This window comes from Leguminivora glycinivorella, chromosome 18 (assembly GCF_023078275.1).
Source record: "Leguminivora glycinivorella isolate SPB_JAAS2020 chromosome 18, LegGlyc_1.1, whole genome shotgun sequence".
Classification (NCBI taxonomy): domain Eukaryota; kingdom Metazoa; phylum Arthropoda; class Insecta; order Lepidoptera; family Tortricidae; genus Leguminivora; species Leguminivora glycinivorella.
The window spans coordinates 11,724,390-11,733,503 of NC_062988.1; positions in this window are offsets into that span (position 1 = coordinate 11,724,390).

Below are 9,114 nucleotides of genomic sequence, written 5' to 3' on the forward strand. Positions count from 1 at the left end.
TTGAGTTATGAGTTTACCAGCGAAAAGTCTACTTGATTTGCGTTAACATCATCATCATCTTTTAGGAATTTCGTACATTAGCAATTTTGATTTTCGATATCATGTCTTTCGGAATTTCGTACTTCGTATTTTCGACATTGTGTGGGTACGTAACCCGTAATCAACATTGTCTAATTTCGACAAAAAACACCGGTCGGGCACCTTGTCCGGAGGACACGTGGTAGCCGGGGAGTCCACTCTGAAAAAACCGTACACGGACAGGAAGAGCTTAGCTTCGGAGGCATTCAGCCTCCCTGCCTTGTTATGCCGACTCCCGAAGTGGCGGTCCACGGGCCGGCTCTTAGTGAAATATTGGCATAGCGCACTGACGCCCCTCAGGAACTTGTCGGCCCCCTGGGACGCCACGACGTTTACCCGGCGAGGCATAGCTGGGCACCGTTAATCAAATAGTTAACTTCGATAATCGTTAATCCGTTACTTAAAAAGTTAACTTCGTTAATCGTTAAAGCGATACATTTCGGTAGATTTAACGGAAGTTAAAGTTAATCGATAATCCGTTAACACGTCATAAAAATAGGACTTCACTGTAGGTATTATGTATTTGTATTTACTAAGTATCCACCAAAAACCATTAAACCTGTAACGCCAATCGGTAAAAAACCGAAATGTAATAATTACGGTCTCTTCTGGCTTTTCCCGCCGTTGGTTGGCTAAATCCTAGGTTTTACTTCGGATTGGTAATTATTGGGTCATTCATGCGGTCGCGATCGTGATGCGTCGGTTCTTCAGATTGAGATTTGAGATGACAACTCGATGCTGTGGGCCACGATAATTTGGTAGAGTAACCTAAGGCCCGCGCCGGACTCTAACTCGATGCGTCGGTTGCGCGATTTGTCTGTTATGCCTGATGATTGCACTCTATTCCCAGGTTAGTGATCGATCTTAGCACGCCTAATAAGATTTAGAAGATCTCGAATAAGTGATCCAAAGTTGCCAATTGGTTTTTAGACTGTTTATAACCGACGGATCTACTTTTACCGATAAATCCTAGGTTTTGCCGTACTACGGGCTTTTACAGTAGCAGTAAGAACGTGGTTTTCGCGGCGCAGCGAGCCGCTTGGGGTGCTGGATTAACGATTAACGGACTCGGTGAAATTTAACGGAAGTTAACGAATCCGTTAACATTTTTTAAAGTTAACTTAAAAGTTAATCCGTTAATCGAAATGTTAACTTCGTTAATTAACGATTAACGGATTAACGAGTTAATGCCCAGCTATGCGGCGAGGGACCAGCGGGGAGGACAGGGGCAGCAGGGGACCTGGCAGGACTGGCTACCCTTTGTGCGCCGCGACGGTACAGGGTCTGCATCTTGCGAGACAGAGGCGAACAAGGGAGGTCCCCCAGGAGGACGACTTGGATTGCGCCGAGTCGGGCGTCATGGGGGTGACGGGAGAAGCTAGCTGCTCTTTTCGGCATAAGCCGACGGAGGTAATTATCAGCCGGAGACCCCCGGACTTGAGCGCGGTGTACGGATGGCATTAGAGAAACAACAGCTTCGATGAATATATGATTTATTCTGACTGATATTAGGCAAGGTACACGATTATATAGGCAGTGCTTACGTACTACTGACATAGGTAAATACATACTACATCACACGCCCCACCAAAAAAGGAAAAAAAAAGAAAATTATTATTTTTCTTTTTTTTTTTCTTTCAACATTACAGAAATAAAGAAACAAAAAAGAAAGGTAGGTACTTAAACATAATTTGCTAAGGTGAATACAACTTTGTACGGTTTTTATGAACCGACACCTCTTTATCCTTAACTATGATTACAACGTTAGGGTCAATTTGTCTTACAGCTAGGAGCATTAGGTAAAAAGGTTCACCGACGGGTTGCGAAATCCTACTTTAGGGATCATCCTGGCAGGGTCGCCATGTACGGATTGCATTAGAGAAACAACAGATATAGATATAGATATAGATGTTTATTGGTAAAATATTCACATTTACACGTCAATTATTTACATACAATGATTATTTAGAAAAAAAAATCACATTTCACATTGGGTATTCTAAGTAATGCAGACACACATATTACATTAGTAGGTAGTACAGCTTCGATGAATATATGATTTATTCTGACTGATATTAGGCAAGGTACACGATTATATAGGCAGTGCTTACGTACTACTGACATAGGTAAATACATACTACATCACAGCGGCGAGGCGGCGTTGGCCGACGGGCGGGCCATCGTCACTAGAGGACGGAGCGCCCGAGCACTCGGCAGCGGGGTTGAAAGTCCTACATGGAAATAATTTTCGATGGATGGGCCCTGCTCAGAAGGTGATCCGTGATTGTTGCTTTAGTATTGCCATCGCTCCCATGTTTGTTAGACCCTGGTTGTAAACAGTGGCAAGCACATGCAACCCTGTCTCGTTTATAACCTTTATTTTAGATTTCACTATTGCAGCAAATTTATCCAAAGTTATATTGGCTTTGACAAAGTAAAATTCCAGAGTTTGCGTGATCTGCTAGCAGGCCGCTCCATTCACCGTGGCCCAAATCTGTGAACCCGTCCACGTTATCATTCCCTACGTTGTAAATTAATCGCGGTTTATCGTTATTTCGTCGAATACTAATGAGCAGTATTTATGCATTTGAAAGCCGCAGTTTCCTGCAAAAACTCCAATACATCACCAAGCAGATTGGGACTTTCTGCAAAATATTTGGTATCGTTTTAAGTATTTTAATCGTTTTTAATACCTAGGTATTGGCACCAAATGTTGGAGATGTCAATATGCTTTTGGAGAGACCTCTTAAATATGGATAAACAGAAGATTTTATATTTTGCTGTCCATCGGCAAAGTCGAGGTTTGCGATTTTGGTTTTGGAGTGCCATAGTAATTAACAATTTCTTTCGGGAATGGCGACTCCAAGTTTCCTATCAACTTTGTATGCTGGATTTAGTGGATTTAGCTTTCTTTAATTCCTTCAGTAATTCCTTAATTCTCGTGTCGCAATCTGTAACCAAGATTAACCAAGAAAAAAACAAGTCATTTTACCTGTTCAAGTTAAATATTCACGTGCACGGTTAAACAACAACTTTGCCCCCTCGCAAAACAATTAACTGTTATAACTGCTGCCACTTTAATACTGAAGAAATAAATGCATTTTAGGAAAACTCAGTCTTCATTTAATTTTGTGTATCACAACTATCTGATTAACCTTTGGTATGCCGCGGCTGCTGGAATTACAATATGCCGGCGCGTATCCGCGTTCTAACACAAACCAACATTTCTTTATGTATAGCCTGTACAGGGTGTATTTATATCTTGAAATAAAACATAAAAAGGCTATTATTTCTTGTAATTTATGACAAAAATAATTTAAGGCCAGGTTATATCGTCAGGTGACAACCAATACTCACTAAGTAACAAATACCTACTTGAAGTAACTCTCTTATCTCAGTTCCGATTTATATCGAGATACGACATTACCACATCTCGGAAACTGGCGATCAAATATATGAAAGATGCGCGTTCCTGGCACACATTCTAAGCTCGTGTAGGTGAACGCTACCATGCTTGTATGAGTGAGATATGACAGGTTGACTGTTCACGTTTTTGACATGCGGTAACTGTGAGGTAACCGAGAGGGGGTGGGCGGCGCTTTCAGCGGGGAGCGAGAGTGGCCATACTGTACGATAGTACTCTTTATTATACTGTGACATTACCAAGAGTAGGTAGTGATAGTTATGATAGTGAGTTTTCGTTGTCAACTGATGATATGTCAGATATACATAGGCATAGGCATTATCCTGAAAATCCGTTTTGTTTCTATGACTATAGGTCTACATTTAGGTTGACGTAATAAAATAAACTTTTTTTTAATCGATTTTATTTCAATTTTTCACTTATCGTGCATTAACACAGTTAAGACAATTTACTTGTCATCATAAGATTCATAAAAAAGCAGGCCAATTTAGAGGTATTATTTAATGCTAATTAGGTGGGGTATGGTATTGACGCCAGCATTGGCCTACGCATAGGATAGGAAGACATTGCATGTAGTGCAAATAATGTTCACCTAAGTGCGTCTGTTATTTGATCTACATTTCTGGCTATTGTCTTCAATATCCAAATGAGCAGGAAAATGGTCACCGTTATACCTGTCATGTTCAAAGTTAGCAGCAGGTCTAATTCGCTGTGTGCGTGTTCTATCCAAAGATAGGCTCTCTGCTAAAGCGGAACTGCCTATGGTCCAATTTACGTCCTCTGTCATTGCATCTAGATATAATATAATATAACTATTGAGGATGCTAAAATTGAGCAAACCAGCAATTCCCGTCAACTTTGTACAAAAATTAAGGGAAAAGTTAAATTTGTTTTTATTAATTCCTATTTTGTTACCAAGATTTTGTTGATGAATTGAGATTTTATTAAGTTTTATTTCGTCATTAAGGTTCTCTAGTATCTATATTTTCTTAATTAGAACAATTATCCTGTATATATCTTACGAAAGTCGAATTATATTACTAAATGTTGGTAACAAAATAGGATCAATTAAAATTTGCTGACGTGGCATTGTACAAAGTTGACGGGAATTGCTGAAACGTCGAAAATCTTTTACGTACCACTTAAGACCTCGTTTCCGCTCTAATATATTCTCACGCCTCCCATATATTGATTGTAGTTGTGTACAACGATGTAAGACACATTCGTCAGATTCCTTTTTCGTCAGAATACATTATAGCCTGTTTTTTTTCTGAGGAAACGGAATTCCTTTTAGGACAGAAAAGACACATTCGTTAGATTCCTTTTTCGTCAGGATAAATTATAGCCTGGTTTTTTTCTGACGAAAACGGAATTCCTTTTAGGACAGAGAAGACACATTCGTCAGATTCCTTTTTCGTCAGGATAAATTGTTGCCTGTTTTTTTCGGGCGAAAACGGCCTTTTAGGACAGAAAAAACTTAGGTTATTTTTTAAAATATTTAATTATTTACAAAATTTTTCAAAAACTCAATGAGCTTATTCTAACGATACTTAAGTAATTGTCTTAACCTTCGCAAACAGTCGCAAATTGTTATTTTGCCCTTAATACAACTTTTTACTATTTCTTTTCGACTTTTTATAATTTTTTCATTTTTTTTCGACCTAAAATCTTTTACATTCTGCGCATGCTCTTGACATAAAATTGCATGCACTAGCCCCATCCAGCAGTACACGCACCGGTCGAAAGATACCAGAACTGTCCCGAATTAACACTTTGGCAGTTGCAAAGAAAATGGTATTGTCTTCTGCCGTTGCAGTTAAGACAGTATTATTATTAGTGTTGCTATTACTGCTAGTACTAGGTGGAGCATCGACAGCCTTTGCTGACGCTTCAATCTTTTTTGTGAAGTGCAACAGTTCATGATGTGAACGGTTGCACACCCTGCAGCGACTAGCCTGACATGCTTTCACCCTATGTGAATCGGAAAAGCATAAGATGCACAGGCCCTTCTCCTTTATGAAGCTAAACCGAGCCTCGTCACCCAAGTTAAGGAACTTGCCACATTTGTCGAGGCTATGCTGCCCCGTACAACAAATGCATTTTAATGTTGATGGAGTAGCGACAACAAGCGCAACTTTCCCCTTAGCTTGCGGTTTAACATTTGGGACCTGAAGCCTACCACTAAGGTTCGAGTTCTCCAGAGCCCTACTCCGCTTTTCAATAAAAACCTTTAACTCTTCGAACTTCGGGATGTCATTGTTAGACGCAAGCTGCAACTCAAATGCCTCACGCGTGGCGACATCTAACTTTGACCACAGCAGGTAGTATAGCATAAAGTTTTTGTCTGGGAGGTTAAATTTCGATAGAATACTCAAGTTCTCATTAAAGTTTATGACGACTCTTTCCAAATCCGTTTTATTCCTAACCGGCTCGCAGTGCAACAACTTTTCATAATACATGGCAGCTATTTGCCTCTTCCGGTCATAATAGTTGGACAGTGTCTCATAAGCGCACCCATAGTTATCCCCTGACAGAGGGAAACTCTTAATCAAATTATATGCAGAACCCTGGACACTTGATAATAAATAGTGTAACTTTTCCACACTGCTTATTGTGTTCCGAGTGTGGATAAGCGAGTCGAACAACTCTTTGAAAGAGATCCAATTTTCTAATTTCCCATCAAACGGTTTTATAGTTATCTTTGGAAGCTTAGCTAAATTTGTTTCAAGCGCCAATGGTTTCACTTCCGACGTGTCACCTACCCTAGCCAACTTTTTTTTTTTTTTCGTGGGGAATGCGTTTACGCATACCGCCGGGTCTGAGGTGGTGGGCGACCCGGTCGGTTATGTGGGGCTCGAGGCTGTAAAGAGTCCCCCCTACCCACTAAACCCCACGGTGTCCTCTCACCGCTTTGTGTGCGGGGTCCCGGGAAGCTGTAAAGTGCATCCGCGGCCCCGCAGCGGCCATCCTGGATCAGAATCCCTCGCTGGTCGGGCCATGAGTCGACCGGTCCTCACTGTGGGAGCGCTTCCCGGACACAAGGGTCGCACTCTCCAACTCGAGAGCCAGCGTATTGGGCGGGGGCGCTCTCATGCATCCCTCGCCCGCTGGTTGTCTTTAGGGTGGCAGGTTCCGCTCGTGAGCGGCACGTCTGCGACCTGTGCGGCGGCGGCGCATCGGGGGTGCCTCGGCCTGGGCTTCCCGTTCGCGCTCCGCCGCCTCTTTCTCGTTGAGGACGTGCTCGCTTAAAGAGAGCAGAGCCTCCCACCCTTCCTTGCTGGCTACCATGGCCCGCACCACCACCGGCAGCGACAGGTCCGGCCCCACCTGGGCTATCACCTCCTGTCGCTCCGCCTCCCATGCCGGACACTCTGCCAACGTGTGCTGGGCCGTGTCTTCGCCCGCACCGCAAGCATGGCATACCGGCGTCGGCTCTCTCCGAGCGATCTTGTACAGGTACGAGCCGAAACAGCCATGGCCCGAGAGTACTTGCACAAGTCGGAAAGTGAGCACGCCATGCTCACGGTCTAACCATTGATGTAGTACTGGCCGTATCGCCTCAATGGTGCGGACTCCTGCGCTAGGGTGTTCCAGCCTGCTCGACTACTAGTGCCGCTAGTGCGCATGCTGCGTCAGCACCTATAGTCCGATACCCTCTGATCACTCGCTGGGCCATCAGTCTCTGCGGTCGTCGTAGCTGTGATGTATTCTTCCGGTCGCTGAGGGCGTCAGCCCACACCGGGGCGCCGTAGAGAGCCATTGAGCGCAGGACACCCGTGTACAGGCGGCGACAAGATGCCTTAGGCCCTCCCAGATTTGGCAGTATACGCCCAAAAGCCGCAGCCGCACGCAACAACCTGGGTGCCAGGCGCTCAAAGTGTGCTCTAAAATTCCACTTGCTGTCAAGCGTGACACCGAGATAGAGAAGTGTGGGCTTGACAGCAATAGGAACTCCTCCCACTACTATCTTTGCGCCAGCAGGGGGCGCTCTTCTTGGTCCATAGAAACAGGCGGCTTCCGATTTCGTAAGCGCTACTTCTAAGCCCAGCCGACGGATTTTGTTCACGCAGTGAGCAACAGCCGCTGTTGCCAGCACGGCCGCGTCGCGGTAATTGGGTCCCATGGCCGTCACGAGCGTGTCATCTGCATAGCAGATGACTGAGACTCCACGCAAGTTTTCCCCCCTTAGGACCCAGTTATAGCCAATGTTCCACAGGAGTGGTCCTAGAACCGACCCCTGTGGAACCCCACACGTCATCTCCCTCTAGCCAACTGCCTTAACCTACACTTAACTAATTTCAACTTACTTTCGAACTCTTTAGTGACCTCGTACTCTTCTTCCCGTTTGGCGGGTAACAACGCCCGCAAAATCCGTAACTGCGCGTTGTGGAAGTCTCTTTCCAGATCTTTAATGTCGGACTCGTCATAACATAACCTTCCAAACCCGACGCCTCTATATTCTCAAGACGGAAAATTGCATATCCCCGCGCTACACGGAACATGTCCACTGTCGCGGGCTCGATATCAGTATCCTCGCGGTCACTCATATTAATTAAAACTGCAGTAAATAACACAAACACGGCAGAAATAAACCAGAGCAATTATAACCTTTCGACAAAACACCGCGAAGCAACTGACACTGACAGTTGATTGACGTTGACAACTGCGACAATGTTGCCAGTATTAATTATGGTGAACGAATGGTTCAGTAAAGGCGCTACTACACGACCTACAACTTTCTTGCTCACCCTCGACTTTTTTATGACTTTTATAAGTCTACCCTAAACAAAAATAACAAATGATATGACCAAGCTAATTTGAATAAGCAACAAACGAGAAACGACAAAACCAACGGTCACTATTCTATATGATCAAACGAGCTTCGCAAGCGAAGTTCGATCGATATTATATGACTCGCTTCATTGGAAGATATAATTATTAAGTTTACATTATTGTAGTTTATTTAATCTACTGGCAACATATTGCACGCTTATTTTAGAGATTTATAAAAAATAAGTATTTCAATTGGCTCTAAACCTTCCCCCCCACCCTCAGGTCGGTGTCAACCGGCGGTGGGATCCTCATTATTTTCAGAGATTATTCTAAGCAAAACTTTGGAATCTGGGTGTATCGGGGGGGAGGGTAATTATATCTTCCAATGAAGCGAGTCATATAATATCGATCGAACTTCGCTTGCGAAGCTCGTTTGATCATATATTATATTTCCTCGCTTCATTGTTCGATATAATTATTAAGTTTACATTATTGTAGTTGTTTAGAGACAAAGTTTTGCGGATGCCAATTGTGAAAACAAAATTAAATATTTATCATTAAATTTTGTTACATAATTATTACTAAACAACTAGCAATTACATAATTATGTAATTTATACACAAGATCAGTCTTATTCAGTAACACAGTTCATAATTAATTATAGCAAACTGATCTTGCAAATAGGTCTTCGTCAACTATTTGACGATGGCAGAATTTAGGAAATATTTGCGAGGTTGAGGTCCAACCCGCAGTTTTTCTGATAATGTCAAACATTGACCCATGCCGAAACGGCAGTAGACGTGGTAGTATGGCGAGTGCCTGTGTGCACTAAATGTTGC